General features: G+C 40.6%; 1 protein-coding gene across 1 annotated transcript in view; it reads right to left on the bottom strand.

The window, feature by feature from the left end:
- Positions 1-9,608, bottom strand: part of tfec (transcription factor EC) — a 44,988-nt gene extending 35,380 nt beyond the window's left edge. The window contains exon 1 of the mRNA XM_078282074.1: positions 9,483-9,608. The gene's annotated coding sequence lies outside the window, so the exon portion shown is untranslated. The remainder of the gene's footprint in view (positions 1-9,482) is intronic.
- Positions 9,609-23,385: the final 13,777 nt, after the last annotated feature.

Here is a 23,385-nt window from a genome sequence, read left to right as displayed (position 1 = left end):
GGCCACCTTTCCACCCTAGACTAGGACCCTCAATCCAGACCCTCGTGTCTAATCACCACTAATGTTGCATGTCTTTTCCATGCTGTTTCGTATCTCTGCTCGTAACATTTTAGACCTTTTATTTGGGTAAATCAACCGCATGTGTCCCTTCTCTAAATCGCATTGCCAATTCCCTCTTTCTGCTTCTGTCTCTTTCCCTCTCGGTCTCTCTCACTTGCTCTCTTTTTCTTTCCGTTTCTCTAAAACGCAATTGCAGTTCATTCAAGGCCACGCTGGCTCGATAGACTTTACATGTACCAAAGAGGACAATGTTGTTATTCTCTCTCCTGCCACTGTGTCCTAGTGTAACTCTGCCTGTAGTTACTGCAATTAAATGGGGTCAATAAGATAATTTCCCAACTCAAATATCTGCCAACCTTGTAAGGCTCATGGTCAGTCAGCAACGGCTGAGAAAATGGATTCCAAGACCATTAGTTGTTTATTAAGTTTTGTTTAGTGTTGTGTAGTTCTACTGAATATTTTTTTCTTCTCTCTCATTTTTCATGTAGATCCTTTATTTTCTGTAAAACTTTCAACTGTTAAAATTACTTAATGAATAAATTTGACTTGACCTGAGATTTTCTGGATATTCCTTCTTGAAAAAGGTTATTCAAGGATAACAAACCTAGAATGAACCTTTCATTTTTCCTGAAAGGTTCATTGTGTGACATGTTGAGATGTACGATAGTATTATCTTAAAAACTAGCTAGTCCCCCTGTTTGTATGGAACCCCATATTTTTTGTAGAAAATGGGTCGCATCACAACATATAAACATAAACTAAAAAACTAAAATGACGGAATCGCAGAAAATTCTCAAAAATGTTCTGCAGTTGCCTATTTCCGCCTCTAGATGTCACTGATGGGCGGCTGAGCCTTCAGTCACTCCCAGTCAGGAACGCTTTTCCCACCCATAGACAATAAGTCAAAACTAGGGAAATGTTCACAGCAGAGAGATTTACAGCAGATCTAAAATGTTCTGTCAGTGTTTTATTTCGAGTTTTGTTGGCTAAAGTACCCTTAGTGCATACAGTTTAAAAGTGGTTTGACTGAGGGTTAAACAGCTGGGGTAAGATGTAAATGTGTCATGCTTCATCTATATTAACTACGGCAATAGTTCTGATTGGCTAAAATATTACCATTTGATCAATAGGTTATAAAGGGCATGGCTTTAGCAATCTTAACCATAGATTTCCATATTTGCGGCTGTATCCTATGCACTTTATACCGTCGTTATGGAGGTGTTTAATTTACTTTAATTTGTATTTGCAGCTTTGATTTACTCAAATGCAGTTGATTTGTTAACATCAATTACATCTTTATGACAGCATATAGGCCTGTTTTAAAAGCAACATTCCTATTCCTGGTAGTTTTTATTATTATTATTTTATGTATTAGGCAACAAGGTAGTTATATGTAAAGATAGTTTATTGATGTTGATGGATTTATTCATCCATCTAAAGAAATAATTTAAGATGACAGCTGAAAATGTTCTCTTTTTTTATGAAAATGTATATTTTATCTTGTTTTTAAAGGCTGACGAATTCCGTCGAAAAGCTCTTTGAAAAGCTTTTTTTAACTGCACATTTTTTACAAATGACTCATGGACTCTGAGATTTTTTTCTGTGGAAAGCTGGGGGAACCAACTAGCTAATTTGAGCTTGTCAAAACATTAGACGCTGGAACACCATAGTCACTTTGAGGACATAGCCTCTCAAGTATGTACAGTATGTACCATTATCACCATTATCAGTAGGTATGGGCCCTAATAAAATAGAAGGCATTCAGGTTGTGAGTAAGTATAAAAGACAGTTGTTAAAAGACAATGTTTCTTTTTTGCGCATGTGTTACATGCCATCACCTCTGAAAAAAGGGTTCTTCATTAACTTCCTAACTACATTAACTACGTGTACGCTAGTTCTGATTTTATGGGGACAAGATGAAGAAAAACAAAGCGACTATTGTCCCTTTGGGGTTAAGACTCAATGCACGTGGAAAATACAACAATTTATGTCAGAGAGGTTTCATTTGATTAGCTAATTTCATTTGTGTTGTGTAAATTAGACAACTGGGGATATTGAAGGGGATCTGTGAAAATGTTCAGAAAAAGAAGTATTTGCTATTTTATCATTCACATTTTGTACACTGTGGGGCGAATTCACAAAGAATGGATTGCGCCCGCTAATAGCACCATGAATTGCGTATCATTTGCAACCGCTATTTGCTCCGTCTCAAGGACCGATTCACAAAAGATATTGCGCTAATGATATACCAGCGCAAACACACCCATAACCTGTTGCAACTGAGTGCAATTTGCATCTGTTTTGCGTCTGATTGCAATTATCAATGTGGCAAAGTATAAATGTTGCCTTAGAGAAAAATGACTTTTTTAGACTGCAAGCTGCAAGTCCTGACGGACGAGGTGCGGAGGCATTCCTCAAAACTTCAGGCAAGAAATTTAACTGGGACTGCGAGAAACCATATTTGGGATTTAATATCCCAGTCTGTCAGTGCTGTTGGTGTTTCCAAACGCACACCTTCAGACTGCAAAAGAAGATGGCATGATTTGAAGCGGAGAACAAAGGAGAATGTAGGGGAGCTTTATTCATTTATTTTTCATGACACAATTGCATCCTGTCACTGCATCCTTTGTTTGTCATTGCATCTCACTGCATCCCAAAATAAACTAGAAGGGCACTCGGAGAGTGCAGACCTCCGCCAAGGCCAATCCAGTCTTCTATGATATGCAAATGTGCAAGCGCAACCAATATACGGATCCGCTCCAAAATTTAATGGGTTCTTCCTTGGTCCATGCTACACCCTTCCACCAAGTTTCATGAAAATCGGGCCAGTAGTTTTTCCGTAATCCTACTGACAGACAGACAAACACACACACAAAAAAATGGCACCGAAAACATAACCTCCTTGGCGGAGGTAATACTGTAAATGAGTTTGAGCGGGGCTGTCCATGGTGCTGAATCTTTAGGCCAAAATAAAGCCCACTGTGCTGACTAGTGAGATAAGTGAAAATATTTTCAGAGTGAGAAATTGAGTTGTATTGATTGTTTGGTTGTACTGATTTATTTGCTTTTGTTTGTGAAGCAATCTGTGTTAAAGTTCTATAGTAATAATAATAATAATGTCAAAATATTATTTACAGACTGTATTTACAGACAATTTTATTTTTTAGGTCACACAAAGGTGGAATTGTTGCAGAGACATTTGCAAGGTCAATTCAATTCAATTCTCAGTTAAATCAACAAGTGATAAAGCCTGGGCGTGACACCCCTTATAAATGCGCTTCAGTTACCACCAACTCTCTGAAGACGCTAATAATTTCACTCTAACTGCGTGTGGCAATTAGCGCCGACCTTTGTGAATTGGACTGTTTTTGCAATGAGGCTCATTTGCATAGAAAGGGGCCAATTTTGCGCCAAATGTATGCATATTACCTAATTTAAATACGTGCAAATAGCACAGGAGCACCGAGACGCTATTTGCGTGGCAACGCAGTTAGCGGGGCATTTCACCCTTTGCGAGTGCTTTGTGAATTACACGGTTTCTTTTTGTCTTATTTGCACAGGTTTAGCGTCAGCAAAAGCCGCGCAATCCTTTTGTGAATTCGCCCCTGTGTGTTTATTATAATTAACATGAAAATCAATCTAACCTGAGCTCTCACTGGCCATTGTCTGGCTGCTGATATTAATGATAAGCATAATTAATGTTTTGTTAATAGTCACAGAAATAAGCCTAGCCGTGACAAAAATGAGCATAAAAACTACAGAGCAAGAAATAAGGTTAGCTAACGCCACCTTAGCTGGTTAGCCAGCACATTACGTCGCTAGCTAGCTTGCAGTGCCCATGGAAAGCCCACAACTCCACAAGCAAAGGGAAATGATCAGGCATCTCAAGAAGGCCCCAAGAGGAAAAGGCAAGTGCTAAAAATATTCAGTGGAGTGACTGACTCTCTGCGACATTGCCTATGAAGGCTATGACTCATATCATCTAAAAAGCAAGTCAGCTGAATTCTTTCAAATTTTTTTGTCGATAAACAAATGATCTGTGTTTATAAGCACCGAATGAATAAGCCTGTCATAAAAAGATATCTGCATAAAGACAAATCCAAAATAGGTTGTTATGAGAAGTTATGTCGGCAAATTAAAGAGTAACTAAACCCCAAACCCAAATCTGTGGTGAAGCCTGACACCTACAGATGAGCAGATGAGCAGTGCAGTAGGGTACTGCACTGCTCATCTGCTATTGGCTGGTCTTTGTGCCAGGTGATGTCACCACCTGTTGTACTCTATGGAAGGTGACATCACCTGGCACAAACACCAGCCAATAGCAGATGGCCAGTGCAGTACCCTACATTTCACCATTAGGTGTCAGGCTTCACCATAGATTTTGGTGGGGTTTGGGTAGCTGTGTAGCAGTAAGAAGTGACTGAACAAGATTACCATGGACTGTAAATATGCAGGCTAAATGAAATGCAATCAGCTATAAACAAATAAGCCTGACAAAGAATATGTCTGCATATGAATATGTCTGTAGGCCTAATACAGAGAATTCCAAAAATATGTGTGTCACAAATCAGTCCCGACAAAGAATATCTGCAAGTTAAGAAAAATCAAAAGGGCTTTTCACACACCATGCTTAGCCTAGAGTTATCTTAACCCTGGACTAACAGTTGGCCCAGGGTTAGCTTAACCCCTTTTCACACAGACATTTAACCCCACAGCTTACATGTCTGAAGGTAGCGTTAGACGTGACCTGTGTTTGCACCCACAACCTATTAATAGACATCGGTTAGAGAGACAGTAGCGGAGATTTTAAAAAACAGAGGCTTATTTACCGTTTCAGCAGTGTTAAGCCTCCGAGATGCTGTTGTTTATGTCACTTACGACACTTTTTTATCGCGGCAGGTCCTGTCCGGTCTATATCTTGGACAGATTTTTCCATCCATAAACTTAAAAATAACTCTGTCTCTGCCTGCGACCAGTTAGATTTCTTTTCCTTTCGTTATTTTTTTTTTTTTTTCCTCTATTTGCTTTTGACTGCTGCCACAATAGTATAACGTTCAGTGGTAATTAAAACACTTGAGCCCGGGAATGCCACACAGCGTTGCTTAGTAACATTGTGAAGGAGAAGCTATTTGATTTGACAACAGACAAGGGACGCAAAGTATTCAAACCCTTTTCACACAGCCAAGAGATAACCCTGTTTTTAATCAATTTTCTGGGGATAACCCTGCTCCAGAGGAGGTCAGCTAGCCATGGCCTTAAGTCAGGCTTCTCCCACTTTGTAATTTGCCTGTATGAAATGTTCGAAAGAATGACAAGATCATATTATACAGTATTATGCAGAGGTGGGGACTCGAAACATGACTTTGACAACATGACAATTTTAATTGCTTGACTTGACTCATGAAGAGAATACTTGAGACTTGACTTTGACTTGTACTTTGATGACTTGAAAAGGCTTCTCAAGTCTTGACAAAAGATCTTGTGATCTTGTGTAAATGACTTAGATTGAAAGTTATGAGATTTGTTCCACCAGGCGACTGAATTTAAATTCTGTTTTCTGAATTTGCATGGAATGATTTAATTTGTTGAAAGTTGAAACTGATTATAGAAAACAAACTCATGATGCACTTACCAAGTTTTTATCCTATTAAAACCATATTGCACTGAAAAGTCCAAGATATTTAGTTTTCTTTAAGATATCAAGTTGATACTGAACTCTTGGTTTGTTCTGACTTGACTTCTATATTTAGACTTGAGATTTGTGCTTCAAGACTTGAGACTGTTGTAGGACTCGAGCAAAGTTGACTTGGTCACACCTCTGGTATTATGTGTGCTGTAATGAGTAATGACTTAAGCCAATCAGACAAAATGAATTCATGATACAGTTAATTGTCAGTTTTTGAAGGGGAAATTGCATCACTCTTTTAACTTTATTTTTATGTTGCATTGATTGATTAGTCTGTAGTTATTAATTAAATAGTAGTAAGAAATGAACTGGTATCAGCTATGACTTCCCTGCATTTGGGAGTCCATGAGTTAAAAATGGTTGAAATCCTCTAGTCTACAGGCTATACACAAGACCCATACGGGGATCCAGCTGAACCTTGCTAAAATGATGTACTGTATATATAATGAACCTTAATTGTGTGCAGCTGCTGTTGATAGCATGTGTGTTTTCCATTGACATATTTAATGTTTTCAGCACTTTGCTCCATCTATCTGAATTGTTACACGGGACTTCTGTCTGTCTCCATCCCTCCATTCATCCATGCATCCAGCCCAGTGGGCAACAGCAGTCCAGCCAGTCCAGGCGCTCAGCCAACCCAGATGGGTGGTCCAAACCCATCACTGCTGCTCTCCCATGCTTTGGCCTGGAAGGAGACGGGAAGGCTAGCGTCCCCGCTGCCCTGACACCCTCCTCTTTCTCCCCCCTCCCTCCCTCCTTGCTATACATCCTCTCCTAACTCCCTAAATTCTCCTATTTCTCCTATTCCGTCCTCTCCTCTCCTCCCACTAATCTCACACCTTATGCTTCCTCGTTCCCTCTCCTCCTCCTGCGTCTTCGCTCCTTCCCCTTATCCTTCTCTTCTCCCCTCTGCCATCTCCCCTTTCCTCCTGTAACTTTTCTGTCTTTCTCTCCTTTACTCTTGTCCTTCCTCACAGCTCCATTCCCCCCTCTTCTCAGTATTACCAACTTTTCTCCTCAACCTTTCACCACTCTCCTTGCCTCCTCCTCTCATCTGGTTTTGTCGTCCACACCATCTCACTTCCCTCTATTGTTGGGACGGCAGAGTGGCGAAGTGCCTAACGAGACTGTACTTCAACTGGAATACTCGGGGTCAAGACCTCGTTTCGGCAAGCATCTGCCCTGCTGAAGTGTCCTTGAGCAAGACACTGAATCCCTACCAGGAGGGCAAGCAAGAAAGTAATTTCCCTACGATGATCAATAAATGATCGCACTTTTAAAAATGTCTTCTCCACTCTACAGTCTGAAAATTATGTATCTTCGGAGTTTCTTTGTGGATTAATTGGTGTTTTATAGAACCATCAGTATTTGAAGAACCGCTTGAGCCTCTCAATGGTTCTTTACTAGCACCTGGTGGTTCCACAGAGAACCAAATCCTGTGATGAGTTATGATTGTAATCTTTGTCATAAAAGCCTCTTGCTTGTTAAATAATGAAGAGTGAATCAAATCAACTAAAATAGCCTGAGAAGCAAAGAGTTACACCACATTGTTTTGGGGGGGGGTAGTGAGGCAAAAACGTTGAGAACCACTGCTGTATGGCTCTTTTAGTACACCTGATTGAGGATATCACATACATTCTCAAAGGGTTCTTTATTATAACCTAAAGGTCCTATGTAGAACCATTTGAGCACAGAAAAAAAACTTTCTAAAAGGTGTTTTTTGTCGCACGAAATGGGGCTCATCACCTTTACTGCACCTACCTAACCTCTCTCTCCTCAGGTATTGAAGGGGGCAGCTTGTACCTTGGGGCAGTTACACACTCACAAACACCCACACACATTCGCACACACACACACACACACACACACACACACACCAGAAACAACTTTAACACATGAAAGGCCTCCAGCGGAAGAGAAAAACATAGTGTAGCGTTGCTTTGAAGTGTATCAGTCATCCATCTAATGTGGGGATGTTTTCTGTTCCTCCTCTTCTAAAAGTCTGATTCATATCTCCCTTCCAGAAATCCCCTCCTAATCCCTACGAGACGACTGCAGCCGATCTGGGAGTCATTTACCTCCTTTCACAATAGCCCCATGCATCCCAAACATACAAAATTCAATCTCACTTTTGCATCAAAGCAGAAGAGAAAAACAGATCTGATTTTTTTAATCCCGGTGGAGGTCTGCAATCTCTGTGCAATCTAAATTAACGCACACACACACATGCAAGCACACATGAATAGACCTACTTATGTATGCACACAGCGAATGGCATACAATAATTGCAGTGGCCAGTTATGGCTCAGTAGTCTGTCAGCACGTTGTGTAGGGTTTTATTTTGTGGGGACAAAGGTGCTAAAATCCCCAGAGAGAGAATTCCAAAGAAATGTCCCCTGAAACACATAAAGTTCATTCAAGTGGTTCCTGACACATGTGTGAACAACAGTGGCAGTCAAGCTAGTGAGTATCTATGGCAGATGCATGGACACTCACACACACACACACACACACTAATGCATTGCCGCTTTGATATAATATGCACTCCACAAACAAGCGTGCCTCTAACACATCCTTGACTTCATTGTAACAGTCAAGCAAGCAGTGCCTGGCCTCAATGTGCTGCTCTTTGTCCTTCAGCCTTTTCAATGGGCCATAAACAGCTGTGAAGAACAATGTGTGTCATTGATGTTGTTTACATAGGCAGGAGGAGATCCATGGGAGGAGGACAACTGTGTTTACGACTCTGTAAGGTTTTATATTTATGGCAGCTGATGCATTTGAAGCACCTCTGTAATTACACTAGTGACAACATTGTTTTAACCTGACAATTTAGTAATTGTGTTCCTGCAGTGATATACGGGCATTTTTGTTTAAAGGGGCAGTTATTTTTTGATACATTGATACATTTTTGACATTTGTGCTATTATATTTTAAGTGTCACTGGGTTTTTGTTGTGTTTGTACTTTAATGATCAACGTAACATCTCTGAAGAGGGCCAAACATTATTTTTAACTACTGCTGCCTAAAGTCTTACAGTGATGAGGTTGGAAAAATACACTTTTCAAGAGAATGTGTCGTCTACGATTACACTTCAGCGTGAATGTTTTTGTCCGATCACACAAGGACGCATTAAGTGACACACAAAAAATCCGATTTTGCTCACATTGCTATCGGATCTTCAAAACCAGATATGGAAGTGGTTTGAATTGTGATAAATCTTCATAGTCTGGACACAATCCAGCCACACTTTACATACAAGCAATGTAAAGAGCTGGAGAGGCAGAAAGGGAAAAGTAATGCAGATTTAAATAAATACAGACACAGAAGATGCACAGCAGCCATTTTGAGGCCAGGTGTGGCCATACAGCGATGTGATCTCATAAAATCTGATGCTTAGTATCTTATGACTTATCTTATAACAAAAGACATGGGTGAAAATCAATTACACAAAAATCTGGGACCAAATATTGTTTGGATACAGTGTGGCTGAAATGCCCCTTTAAGCTGTGGCTGCCTTTACATAAAATAAATTGTAAATTAAATTCATCCATGGTGCCTTTATTTGGAAATCCGCTAAACGTGTCGCTGTTATAGCCTTCATGTTGAGTGTTAATACATGAATGTGTCATGAATCATGCTTTCAGCCTGTTATGGATTTGCTGTCCAAACTCAGATCCAGGACAGTGTTACCATTATATTTTAGTGCAGACATTCTGTAATGGTGGTTACCTACCTCCCATGTGTTTGGGGATTGGCACCAAACAGGCGGTTGCGTTCTGCTGTAGGCTCGAGGGTAGGGAAACTGAGAGCGGGCAGGATGGGAGGTGCTGCTGGGCCGATGGGGACGGAGCTGAGGCCAACTGTGTGGGTGCGGTTCAGAACCCCAAAACCCCTGTCCCTCATCGAGCGGACTAACCATCCACTGGCTGTGTGGGCCAGAGTAGGACTGGAACATTTCTGACATCCAGAAACTGGGCCTAAGCAGTGAGGAAATAATGAGCAATATGGAAATAACAGTTAGTCAATAAATTAACCAATCATGTAATTTAATACTTTTATTATCTTTATTGAATCATTATTAATCCTTGCCTGTTTCCATGAATATATTTTTAGGGGAAGGGAAACGTGAGGGTGCAGGGGAGGTGCAAGCATAGCGCATGCATGTGTGTGTGTGTGTGTGTGTGTGTGTGTGTGTGTGTAGATATATGTGTGTGTGTGTGTGTGTGTGTGTGTGTGTGTGAGTGTGTGTAGAGATGTGTGTGTGTGTGTGTGTGTGTGTGTGTGTGTGTGTGTGTGTGTGCTTTACAGAGAAATGCCATGAGGAACATTTTTGCTGTCAGTCAGTCTAGACATACTGTAGACTGAATCTGATTACAATGGTCGCCATAGTCTGACTGAATTACTATTCTTGAAAGCAGGACAATTCCCTATAAATCCATTAAGCTATTTTTGAATTCTGCAAATTGTACGGCTTCCAGAGGATTCCCTCTGCTCAGTCAAGTGACAATAGCCTGCTGATTGGGTTTATTTGTTGAATGAATAAATGTCCGCTCATTTGATTTCCAGGGAGATTCATTGTAATTCTATAAAATTTTAGTATTTCCGTCTTGAAGTGACTAGATTTACAAAATTGATGATCAGTGTGACTGAACTAACAACGAGCATCATGCCCCTGATCAAAGCATTTCAATTCCTGTGACTCACAGAGATCAGATCAGTTGATATATAAACAAGGCCAATTTGATTGGGAAAACATTGCTGCCAACCACCCCATTATGCCATTTGTTAATAATATCACCCATTCAGCTGAAAGTGACTAGCAACATTACTGGGAAGGATTAATAGTACAGTATTTTCTTTGTAAAACATAGGAAACATAATGTGTGGTTTGTGACTTGGCCATTAAAATGATTCAGATTCATCCAATTTCCTTGTGACACGCACATTCTCTATCAATGGCAAAGCTGTTTCACTGAAATACCTTGCTTGACAGTAATTGACCAAATCGAGTATAATCTACAACATGTTTTATGGTAGATACTCTCCGGATTCCTTTATTTTCTCTGGGAGACTGGACAGGTGAACCGTGGGCAGAGTAATAGAGGACCTTCCCCAGCTCAGCAAAGAGAAGACATGAGGGAAAGGGGGGCGGGTAGAGAAATGCTCAGGTGGAGGATGAGGGGAAATGAAGAGGAGGGAAAAATAAGGAAAAATGAAGGTGATACAGATGTAACCACCGCAGAGGTCTCGCTTTTTATCGCATGGATCACATGCAATGCTTTGCTCGATGCTTGGAATTGATTGGGGAAATTCAGATGATGTCCTTTTCAGCCAACAAAAGGCTGAAGAGTTGACTGAGCAGCACTTCATCGTCATGATGCAAATTAAAACATACCGATTCAGTTCTAAATTACAGTATTTGAGAGCAAATTAGCTGTCACTGCCACTGCAGAACTAATGGAGGATACATGCAAAATGGGGGACTAATACAGTCGCTACCAATGCAGAACCGATTGAACGCATAGTGAAGGCAGGCGATAAAGGGGAAGAACAAGTGTGTGGTTCTAATCTCGCAGTCTGAAGTTCTCCCCCTCTCTCTCTCTCTCTCTCTGTCCCTCTCTCTCCCTCTCTGTCCTCATGTGGGAGGTAATTGGCAAGGCATATGGCTGCCTGTCTGTCCAAGCATGGTGCAAACAGTGTTTAATTGCCTTTATTCTGTCGCCAACATTGCAGAATACCAGTTACATAATTGGCCAGGCGCTGTGAAAAATGTGTAGATGACGTGGACTGAGGCACAAGCAGACAGGGTTTTGTAAAAGTAGAGAAAATAAGGTTTTGTCCACCTAGCTGCATTCCTAGGGGAATGCCTGGCCATTTCAGTCTGGCCATTTGGAACAAGTGGTGTGTTTGTGTGGGTTTAGCCTGGGTCTTTGTCTGTGGCTTGTGAGCTGCTCTGTCTCAGCCCATGAGCAAGGCATCTTCCCTAACAAACAATTAACTGGCATAACACACGAAAGAGTGTTTTGTGGGTAAGGGAATGCCACTCAGCGAGGCTTTTGTCACCCAGTTACCGCTGCTCCGTTACTCAGCCATACAGTATGCATTTAGGTCAAATGGCTTAGAGTTGGCAAAACTCTACGGAAAGAGATTGCATTTGAATTGGATAAATTTGAATTTGTCACACCCATATTCAATGAATAGAAAACAATAGATTTCTTGAATAAATGAATTCAAAAATGTTATTTGTAAGGCACAATTTTAAATTGAATGTATTATTTAACTTTTACCTATAAACTCAAATTTGGTTTTCCCAATTCAGATTTACCAGATTCAGTTTCCTTAGACATACATCCAGGCACAAGGGATTTACTTTGTTAGGGAGAATAAGACTTGATCATTGGCTGAGGAGATGAACACAGCACAGTGCCACAGGGCTTGTGGATGAAGAGTGTTAGCCCACTGTGTTAGCCCACTGCAGCCTCGGAGGAGGCAGCTGCCTTACAGTCGTCACTCAGGGAATAAAAGTTCCTTGTGCCCAGATGTGTGTCTCAGGAAACTGAATCTAAACTGGGAAATGGAATTTGAAATTGTGCCTTACAAATTCATTTTTTGAACAAATCAATTTTTTCAATTCAAAGGTTCAATATGAGCATGACAAATTCAAATTTATGCAACTCAAATAGAGTCTCTGCTGGCGCCAATCTCTCGCCATAATACTCTTCCTTGTCCATGATCTCACCAAACCAAACACCAGTATGAAAATTAATCCATTAGAGAGAGGGATGCTCTCTTAGCCATGGACATTCTGTATCATCCATTCCTGGAAATATGTTCTTTAAAAAGGTAATGGAAAACGAAAGCACAGTGGTTATGAATGTAATGGTGCAAGTTAGGGCGCTAGTTAACCATTATGTAACCTGTATAACCTGTTAACCTGTATGTGGCCTTTATTTATACTGCCATGCCATGGAAACAGAAGATGCCAAAAGGGCATTCTTGACAAAAATAAAGTTTTGGAGCGCTCACATGATGTAAAAGCATGATGCGTCATGAGTCTCAAACGTTCTCCTTTCCACCTTAGTTAGCTCACCTCAGTTAATGTGGCTCATAATTGATTGTCTGTTGATTGACCGTGTAACGCTGTAGACAATGTGACCGCGATGTCCTGAACTCATGATACCAGCAGCGGATCATCACCACTGTATGATTCCCTGGTCGTTGTACAAGCGTTACCCCTGTTTGAGCCCGTTTGAAGTGCTTGGCTTTCCAACCGAGAGTTGACAATGGCACTAAAATGGCCTCCTGCTGCTCTGCAGATTGGCTCTGCTGATAGACAAAGCCTCGGGGCCACTGGAAGACAACAGACAGTGCTGCGCTGCTCACGCTCCTTTACATCAGGCTGCAGGCCTGGTTTTCTGCCTCTGTGGTCAGCCTTGTTTATTTGTCATCATTGACATCATTGACCCCCTGCTAAGCCCCTGTCACACACACACACACACACACACACACACATATGTATATACTATATATATGTGCAGTGCAGGTGCATGTGCACACATCCACAAATCCTCACCCACTCACCCATGTGGAGACAGGAAGTTTGGAGTATCATTCCTGAGGATGTTCTGAGTGTCACAGATGAGGAAACACACATACACACACACACACACACACACACACACACACCACTGTCCGCCTCATTAAAACCTTTCCCATAGATGCACTACTCGGTACAGCTCTCCACTCATCATCACCTCCAATCCCCTCAACCCCTGCCTGCCTTTGAGCTCCCCTCTTTATTTTCATCAAGGCCTCTCTCTCTCTCTCTCTCTCTCTTTCTCTCTCACACACACACACATCCACAGTGGGCTTTGTTGCTGGGCTTTCATGTATTGAAGCACCTATTTATTTGCTCTTTTCACCACTAATTCTCTCTTATTGTCCCTCCCGGCGTCCCATTGCGGCAGGAACAAGGCGGCCGCGAGAGTTTTGTTCCCTGTGCTCAAGACGTGAATCAGTGAGCCAAGATAATGATGAAGAGCTCAGAGGAGATCCAGCCTCTATCGCTGATCACACCAGCGAGGTCTTAACTCACCCGCCTCTTAACATTCACCCCTCACACAACGACGTGATTATCGCAGTGTGTGTGTGTGTGTGTGTGTGCTAGTGTGCGTGCATGTGTGTGAGCAGCTGAACTCATTTGAGGTCACCGTTACAAAATTTTGTGGTGACGTTAGGCCTGTTTTGTCCAAGCTTTTCTTCAACGGATTCCTACAAGAGGATTCTGAAATTACCTCAGTTGGTAAATTGACACACACACACACACACACACGCACATGCACACACACACACACACACACACACACACACACATACACACACGCACACACACACTTCCCCTGCTAAAAGGTGAAGATTGGTCTGGCAATCAGGCCTTCAAGAGATCATAAGACATGTTTTTTATTTCAATATGCCTATTTAGTTCTACCCAGTTCTCTAAAGTCATAAAAATAGAATAAGCTGGCTGTTGAAGTCCTAATGCCGGGCAGATGCATGGACAGGGAGCTGCTACAATCATCCCCACTGTATGTTTACATTATTAAATCATAAGTTAGACTGCTGCAGCACATAACCACTACATTTTCAGACACGCTAAACTCTGGCCTACCTCTCACCCCTTGCCGTTGCATTTTTTACTATAACTATAATTGCATTAGACTTGCTATTTTCAGATAATACAACTAAGCGCAGATGATAGAACTAAAACTCTGGCTCTCCCTGTCTCTACATATCTGTGAGGTCAGATAAAATTCACAACTCCTTCCATCCCATTGTGTCTCTCTGGATATAATTATATTACAGTGGCTAATCTCATATAAGATGATCTTTTGGGTATAAACAGAATTTCCATCTGGACAGAAATCAGTACTGAGTTGATGTGAATCAGACAGACAGGAGCATTTGTAGCTCAGCAGACATGCAGACATGTCAAGCTTAAACTGAGGCAATGCGATTTAAGGCAGCTGTATACTAACAAACTGGCAGATAGACAAATTGGTAAACATACATGATAGACAAGTTAAGATATTAGGTCTGTAGCCAAGACCACCTTAGTTGTGTTCAGTTCAAGTCTGGTCAAGTCTGAGTCAAGGCCAAAACCAAAGGGGTCAATACTAAGTCAAGGCCTCTATGTGAATGCATTGCAATTATACTATTTCCAATGACAGTCTATGGAGAAAATGTGTCTAATCAATTTAACTTTTCTAAGTAAATATGAAAATTATGGACATTTTTCAGTTTTTAACATACAAAACACTGCACTGAACAGTTCTGAAGAACAATAACTAATATAATAGAAATAAATAATGATAATAATAATAATAGATATGATAAGAAAAAGAATTAGACAAATAAATAATGAAACAAACATTATATATTAAAATACACATCAAGGGCACTTAGGATAGCATATTGAAGGTAAACATACAGATATTGAATACAACATTATTTATTATTTATCCTTAGAGATATAGATCTGGTATTTTCCTCATTTTAAAATATACTCTTCCCATCTGTCAGTCTTTCTATAGAAAAGTTGTTCATATGAGGCCACCTTTCCCAGTTCTATGAACCACTCCCGCCAAGAGGGAGCTTCTGTCTTTTTCCAACCCCTCAATAAAGTCTGTCTACCCACCATTATGGCAGTTTGGATCAGTTCTGCATTTCCACAGTCTTTCACAGCTAATGGGTCACCCAGCACATATAACCTGGGAGAGAATTCAAAGTCATTGCTAGTGATCTCCTTTATACAATTGTGGACTTGTTCCCAAAAGTCCTGAATCTTAGAGCATTGCCAGAGAGCATGGAGTAATGTACCCTCTGAATTCTGACATTTCCAGCAGTCTGCTGTGTAAAATTATGGACATTTTAATAAATCAAATGAAACAAATCGAAGCCCAGCAGTGGCTGAAAGAGAGAGAGCAGACCGAGTCAGAATAAGCGTACATTTGAAACAAGTCTGAACCATAGAAATGTGGATTTGAGACCATGACGGCCCTGCGATGTCACACAGCAGTTATGAATGTTCCTTCTATTCCTGCCGTTCAAGTGAAGCTCTTGTTCAGGTGTTATGAATGTGTAATAAATCTGTTTCCTGTAAGGGTTTCTCATTTACCATGCAAGACAAATCAGCTGTCCCCAAACGGTGTCACTCCTCATGCTGCTGATAGTATATAGTAAGTATATAGTAGGTACACACAGGCCATCCAGATAGTTGCAGGGTTCAGCTGGTATAGCTTCCAGTTTCTCTTTATGCCTAATAGCATTACGACTTTGTTATTTCTTAGCATTTTACACTCTGTTGACAGCAGAGACAGCCAAATATGTAGAAGCTGTCATCTACCATTATGGCAGTCTAACAAAAACAAAACAAATGGTTAGATTTGATTCACAAATTACCTAAAATATGTGGTTTAGATGGGAATCTACAAGCTTGGTAATGAGTATGTTTCTTGCTAGCATGTTTTTACCACTTAGCCCTGCCTGTCCATGTGGATCGACAGGCTAATGAAACCACTAAGAAATGATGGCACCCCTCTGACAGTGTTGTCTCTTGTAAAAATGGCTGAATATCCATGCTTGACTAGTATAATTAAGCAATAACACATGACAGGGAGTCCTATACGACTGCAGCACACTGTCTGACCATGATGCATCACGACATTGTGTATGTTGTTGCTTTTCTGCAACATTTACAACATTTTCACAATAGTATCAGACATTAAAGATACAAGTTTGGGTTTTAATATAATCATTTTACTGTGACCTTCCACCAACAAAAAAATGAGTTCCCATTGTTAAGAAATAAACATCCTTGCTTGCTTTGTTCCTTTCAAAGCTCAAGGTGGAGTGATACCATTTGAGTTATAGTACAAGTTTATATATTGAGGTTATAAGTACTCTTGGAAAGCCTCTGGTCCAATCGCAATGTCGTATAATGGTAACTCTCACCTGTCATATGAAGGTGTTGACTGCTTAAATTGCTAGAATGAGGTCAGACAGTTTTGGACATCATTGGGAAACCTGTCTATAGAGATAAGAAGGCAGAGCACAGAAGAGCTTTGAGGCGCTGCAGTCAAATAGGGTTACATCCGATGTCTTTATGCTTATAACCATGTCTTCCATAATGTGGAAGAAGCTCATGCAGAGTGTGCTTCTATATGGCCTATTATAACTTTTCTCAAGACAAAAAAAAACATCACAATCCTGCATTTCTTATATGTCTGCTTCACAAGCCAATCAGATCCATTTTATGACTTCAAAGACAAACAGACTCTCAGCATCGGGGGCAGCAGAGTGGTTTCAGGAAGAGGCCGCAGACCGTGGATGAACACTCACTTTCACTTTTCATCGGTCAAGGCTGTGCGCCATGCATTGCCTGTCTCTCAGTGAAGTGAACAAGGCCTCCCGCTGAGAGGAGGTTACCAGAGTCTCACTTTGAAGTCGGCCCTCCGAGTCCGAGCAGACAATGTTTACATTCTTCCAGGGCATCACTCCCTCCCAGCCGGCCCACCCCTCTCCAACACACACTCACATATCCAGTCTCATCTGTCTGTCTTTCTGACGGACTCTCTCTCTCTCTCACTCACTCTCACTAATGTCTTTAGTTTGTTGGAGCACCCCAAGTTTCTAGAGTCACACTAGAGTCATTTGTTTCTTAATGATACAATCCAGAATTTATTTGACCATGTAAATTTGGGGTATATTCACATAGGATAATAATAATTTCGAAACTTTCCTTACCAATCATATCTCAAAATGCAAGTCCAGCGTTTTCAAATATTTCAAATGTAAACAAACATTTTGTAGCCTCAAAATATATGTAAAACTTAAACATAGCTGTCACATAATGGCAGTTATTATATCAAAAGCTCAGACAATAAATTGAGGGGGGGGATACTACAATTATGCACTGCATATTTGTTGATGAGCCCATCTTAAATAGACCCCTATCATCAAGCGATGCACCAGGCTTTTTTTTTTTTTTAGAGAAGATAAACATTGATTTTAATGGATCTGAACACCTCTTGGTGTGTCTTAGTGGAGGCATGTAATGTTTATATTCAAGTTGTAATTTCCATATTAGCCACAAGATGGCAATATATGCAGCCATTCAACATTTTACAAAGACACAGACGCTGTCCCCCTTTTTCCATTGTTAATACTTGCATGTCTTTGTTAAAACTGCAGCATATGCCCCCGCAAACTCTGATACAACACGGCTTCAAATATTTGAGATGGGGTGTGTGTGTGTGTCATAAACAGCTTTTCTGTTCCCAAATGATATGAAGGATAAGCCTGAATATGAGTCATGAATGAGCCATGACTCACACAAGAATGCTCTCTCAAATTGCAACACTCCTGCAGTTCCCTGTTCACAATACATCACGCCAAATTCACACTACACACTTCCACCACGCTGCACACTACTCCAAGTTTGCACCCCTTTCTTTTTGCCTGCCTGTGTGACTGCATGCACACAAACCTTGAAACCTACAACTGTCTTTGATGAAAAGATATACAAAGCATTGATTTCTGCACTTGAAGGCTTAATAATCCCTTGAAGTCCTTTATCCCAAAATGAATCAGATGTAATGTTTGATCCAACATTTTTGCTTTCTAGGATTATTTTGACAGACATTTTGTTCAAAACGTTGTGAGCAAAAATACTTAGTCATCATGAGTGTGACACATCGTCCCATGAGGCCTTTACACACCCCCACCCCTTCTTTCTGCCACCCACCCATGGCAAGAGCTGGGTGCAAATACCACACTCTGCCCACACAGATTCCTCTCTTCCTATATGCACACACACGCAATCAACACTCCCGTGACGGGCGTGCAAGATTAGAGAAGTTCACTGGGTTTTTCTTAATATATTGTAAATAATATCAGGTGACTAAAAATGAGGAAGTAGCCCATGAGAGGAGCTTTAAAGATTTTCCTGCTGTGTCATTCTGGTCAATTTAACTCGGACAGAAACAAAAACACGTCCACACACCAAGATAAATCCTGATGTTGTAAACATGATTCCAAGAATTGAAGGACGCTACAAGATTTAATGCTGCATGATAATGCATTACAATTGCAATTTTGTGAAACAAATAATATGGGTATAGAAAGCAACAAGAACCTATTGACCTCCACTAATTCAGTGAAGTTACTAGTTCAAAGAAAAGTAATGTTGGAAAAGATTAGAATCACAGTTACAGCAACAAAGACAGGAAAACATTGATTCACAACACAGCAGGAGCTCATATTGATGGTGAAGAAAATTAAGGTCCTAACACAAAGTCTGTAGTCTGTTAGGAAGATTTCAAAATGAACCACACACACTCTGCTATCTCTGCCTTATTGACAGATCAATGACAGAGTTATGCAAATGCCTCAGTTACTATGGATCAGCTAACTGGTATTAAAATATCCACCTCTTATCATAGAAGTATTATTTCATTTCATGCCTATACCCAAGGACAGTTTATGATAACAAACATTCACTGTCATCTCCTATAGCCAGAAATTAGATAGAAGAGTTTGTCTTAAAATGTTTCTTTCTAATATCTGACATTGACCAATGTACTGCTCCATAGAAATTCAATTTGCAAAGTTGAAAAGAAGAGCACAACATTACTCTGAATGGGTATCATTGCTCAAATAAACATTCTATGAACCGCTTATCTCAGTCTACCATTACTGTCAATGAAGGGACTCTAGTATTGTCACTGATTAGAGTCTTGATTCTCTGGTTTCTACCTCTAGAAGAGGATTAATGTTTTCCGGTCCTTAGCTACGGGAATAAAAAGTAAATTCTTAAATTGAGTGGTATGTCTAAGAACAAGTGGTATATCTATTTCAGAACAAAACCGTAGTTCTATATTCAATAACATTCCAGCCTGAAAGTCACATCCTGTTAGACAGGATGTGACTTGTAGAGAAGTGAGGTATCAGACTAGAGTGGACAGGCTGCTTTCCCCCTTACCAGTAATAAAGCAGGGGCAAGATTTACAATCATCTTGCAGAAGACCATAGTCAGGGCCAGAACATTTTTCAAAGATAGACTTTGTCAAGCATAGTGGTGTTTAAGAATCCTAAATATCCTTTCCAATTGACATAGGCCAAATTAATAAAAACAGCCAAACCATTTGCATGACATAGTCTTAAATAATTATCATACTATGAGGCTAAGATAGTTTTGACTGGGCCTGCAATAGACTGTACTTTCTTCTTCATGTGTCAAAACATTACAGTACACATTAAGTCACATTACAGTACACTTCATTTTCCAGGATACATTTTCTGGAGCATTTCTGCATATTTGACAAAGAAAGGCAACTCAGATTTTCATTTACCTGTAGTTTGGAGGCTACGGAGGACAGGTCCTCTTGGTTTATGTCTGCTTGACTACTTTGACGTCCAACCTAAACTCCAAATTATTCACACTAATTTACTCATTGAGCTACCTCCTATTGTTGTCAATCAGTCCTGGATAGAAGCATGGGCCAGTGAAAGGGCCCTAGATTTAAACCAAAGTCTGTTTCCTCTTTTCTGGCACCCTGGAGCAGGGTGCAAAGGGAAGCTTTTACGTCAACTGCTTCTACATCTCAGACCAAAATAATCACAGATTCTGACAAGTCATCCTGTTGCATAATCACCAATTTCTGTAAATGGATTAAATAGCGCTAAAATCAGTGGGTGATCCAAATTCTACTTTTGAAATGCTGTGGGGTCGATGTTACTTCCCAGTCAAGCTTTTGTGGGAATTTTCAACAAAACCACAGTTATATTGGTACTTACCTGCTAAATGACACATGATGGACATTTGTCATGCTTTGACAGGCTGCTTAATGCATATATGCATTCATTCCCAAAAGCATGCACACTTTGATATTGTTGTCAAGGTCAATACTAACAACAGAGGCTTGACTTTCAAGTCTAGACTGAATTCTGTTAATTTCATATTCTTGAGACAGTTTGTCCATAACTGATGAGTGCTGCTCGACTTGTGAGAACAAAACACACAAGTGTTTTTGGTCACCTTTATGGAACTGTGACATTCCATTTGAAAGGAAAGGGCTCCGATATTGCATTCACGGTCACACTGTAATCTGCATAATGACAATGATGAACAACCCATCAGGGATGATTTGAGAGAAAAAGCCTCCAATTCCCCTTCAGATGCATGTTGATTGTGTTTATTCATGGCAGTTAGGTTGATGAGGGAGCAATATGGAGGAGGTTGGATGGACACTTGTTACGTGTTACAGCTAAAATAGCAGACATCTCTCCACAAAGAACAAACAGCAAAGCCAGACCGAAATCAAGGCGTCTGCAAAAGCTCTCAGGAATGCAAATTCAAAAGCACTTCATTACTTGCTTTCTCCCTGCAATCTTGTGTCTGAGAGACTGAACTAAGTGGTTAATCAAGCCCAAAACCAAACCCTGTCTGAGGGGCCAGAGAGGAGAGACCTCTGCTTGTGGACAAGGCCAAGGCTGTGTGTGTGTGTGTGTCCATTGTGTATATGTGAGTGCATGTCCATATGCATGCATGTGTGTGTGTTCTAGACCCAAACCAAGTCCGGAAGCTCCAGACAAAAAGGCTCATGGCTTTGTTACAGGTGAAAGGTGGACCAGCCTTGACGTCAGACACCTCTAGTGAAGAAGAAAAATCACTTGTGTGTGAGTGTTTATCTGTCTGTCTGCCTCTCTCTCTCTCTTTCACAGCTCTCATACAACTCTGGATGGAAGACTTTTAGATGAGTTTTTTTGTTTCTGAGTGTTTTGGAGTTATTTTGAGAGTGCCAGGCCTTTATTAGAGAAAGGCAATTATTTTTTTGGGGTGGTCCACAGTACCCAGTATGGCTAAAAGTGAATGAATTTACCGGTATTTTGTAAAGAATGACACTGAATGTATAAAATGTTAGTCACATCTTCCTGATATTGAGTTGCAGCCCCATTTGCACAATCCACATCTCAGTTGCCTCAGAGCTTAAAATCCTTCTCTAACTCGTCTGCTTCTCTTTATCTACATCTCCTCCTTAGTGATTGGTATAGATTTAATAAGGGAAATCAATAAGGGATAATGGCTTTTACCTGGATTAATCTACCTCATGAAAAGAGTAAGTGTCCCTAATATTTTTTACATTCAGTGTAAGTTCAAATTTATACAATCGCCTATTAATAGCCTAAAATACTACTGGTATAGGCAGCTGATGTCAGATGATAATAATACTTTACTCTTCTAGCACTTATAGTGAAATGTCTTAAAGCTGCCTCTCTTTTGTTCTGCATATTGTAGAAGATGAAACTTGAATTTCAAGTTAACATTTCTCTCAAGTGCCATGCTATACTACTGTGGGTTTTCTCACAATGATACTGATGCTGCTGTAGCTAATGTCAGATATTGTTTGATATTGTTTTGTATTTTTTGAACACATGCACCAGCACCTGTATGTACTTTATGTGAATTTAAAGTATTTTCTGGTAATTATGCCATATTTATTTACCCGGCTTTAACTGGGGACCAGCCCTTTTTGAGACCCAGCTTTTACTGGAAGCCTTATGGTATTCTTTACCATGATTTATGCAAGAGTAAAATCCACCTAAATAAATTCCCATGTATACAATCCATGTAATGTACTTGCCAAATGAAGATGATTGTGAGAAGTCCACTCATGACGTAGGGACTTCTCTCACTGATCTTGTTATTGTTCTATAGACAGAATGTGCGGAATGCGAGTGTGTGAGTGAACTCAGCAGGAGCTGACACTCAACATTACTTTTATGGATGGAGATTATGACCCTGGGCACTCTGGCAGAAACAGAGAAAAAGGGAGCAGAGCCAAGGCCAATGGACAGACAAGAGGTGGAGAGAAAGACAGAGAGAAAAAGGAGCAAAGGCCATGGTGAAGAATGGTGTTTGATCTCCCCGGGACAGGTCAGGTCTCCCTGGCGGAGTGTCTGATCTGATGCCGGGCCTACGAACGCATGGACACCACCAGCCGCACTGAGCATTCATTATGGCCACACATCAAGGAGAGGAAAAGGGGGGGTGTGTGTGTGTGTGTGTGTGTGTACATGTGCACAAGAGTGTGTGAGGTTATGCATGCATGCCATGAAAGGCTCGGCCCATTAGTCCATCTGTCTGTGTGGATGTCATTGTGATCTATCTATTTATTTGTCCTGCTGCCATTCTGTCTGTCTGATTTTTTTGGGTCTTAACTGTTCTCATTCATGTTTGAAAAATATGGCCCATGTCCAACATCAGTATGAATACACTTCTACCTTGAAACGACCCGCATGTGCAAATGAACAACAACAAATGACGTCATATTTGCGAGACAGTAGCCTACATCATGGAAGCTCGTGAAATTGCGGTCAAAGCATTGATTTTAAAATGACACCTCGCAGTCTCTCCATTGACTTCCATTGTAGCTGCTGTCCTCCGTCTTTTTCTGAAGTGTGTGGAGTGTGATGTAAAAACCACATGAATTCTGTTCTGACCGGTCAGACTCAGGTCGCATTGCCCAAAATCCAAATCAGAATTAAAAAGATCAGATTCCATGTGTTTAATGGTGTTC

The sequence above is a fragment of the Centroberyx gerrardi genome, chromosome 24 (genome assembly GCF_048128805.1).
Source record: "Centroberyx gerrardi isolate f3 chromosome 24, fCenGer3.hap1.cur.20231027, whole genome shotgun sequence".
In the NCBI taxonomy this organism is placed as follows: Eukaryota; Metazoa; Chordata; class Actinopteri; order Beryciformes; family Berycidae; genus Centroberyx; species Centroberyx gerrardi.
This window is presented reverse-complemented; position numbering and strand designations above follow the sequence as displayed.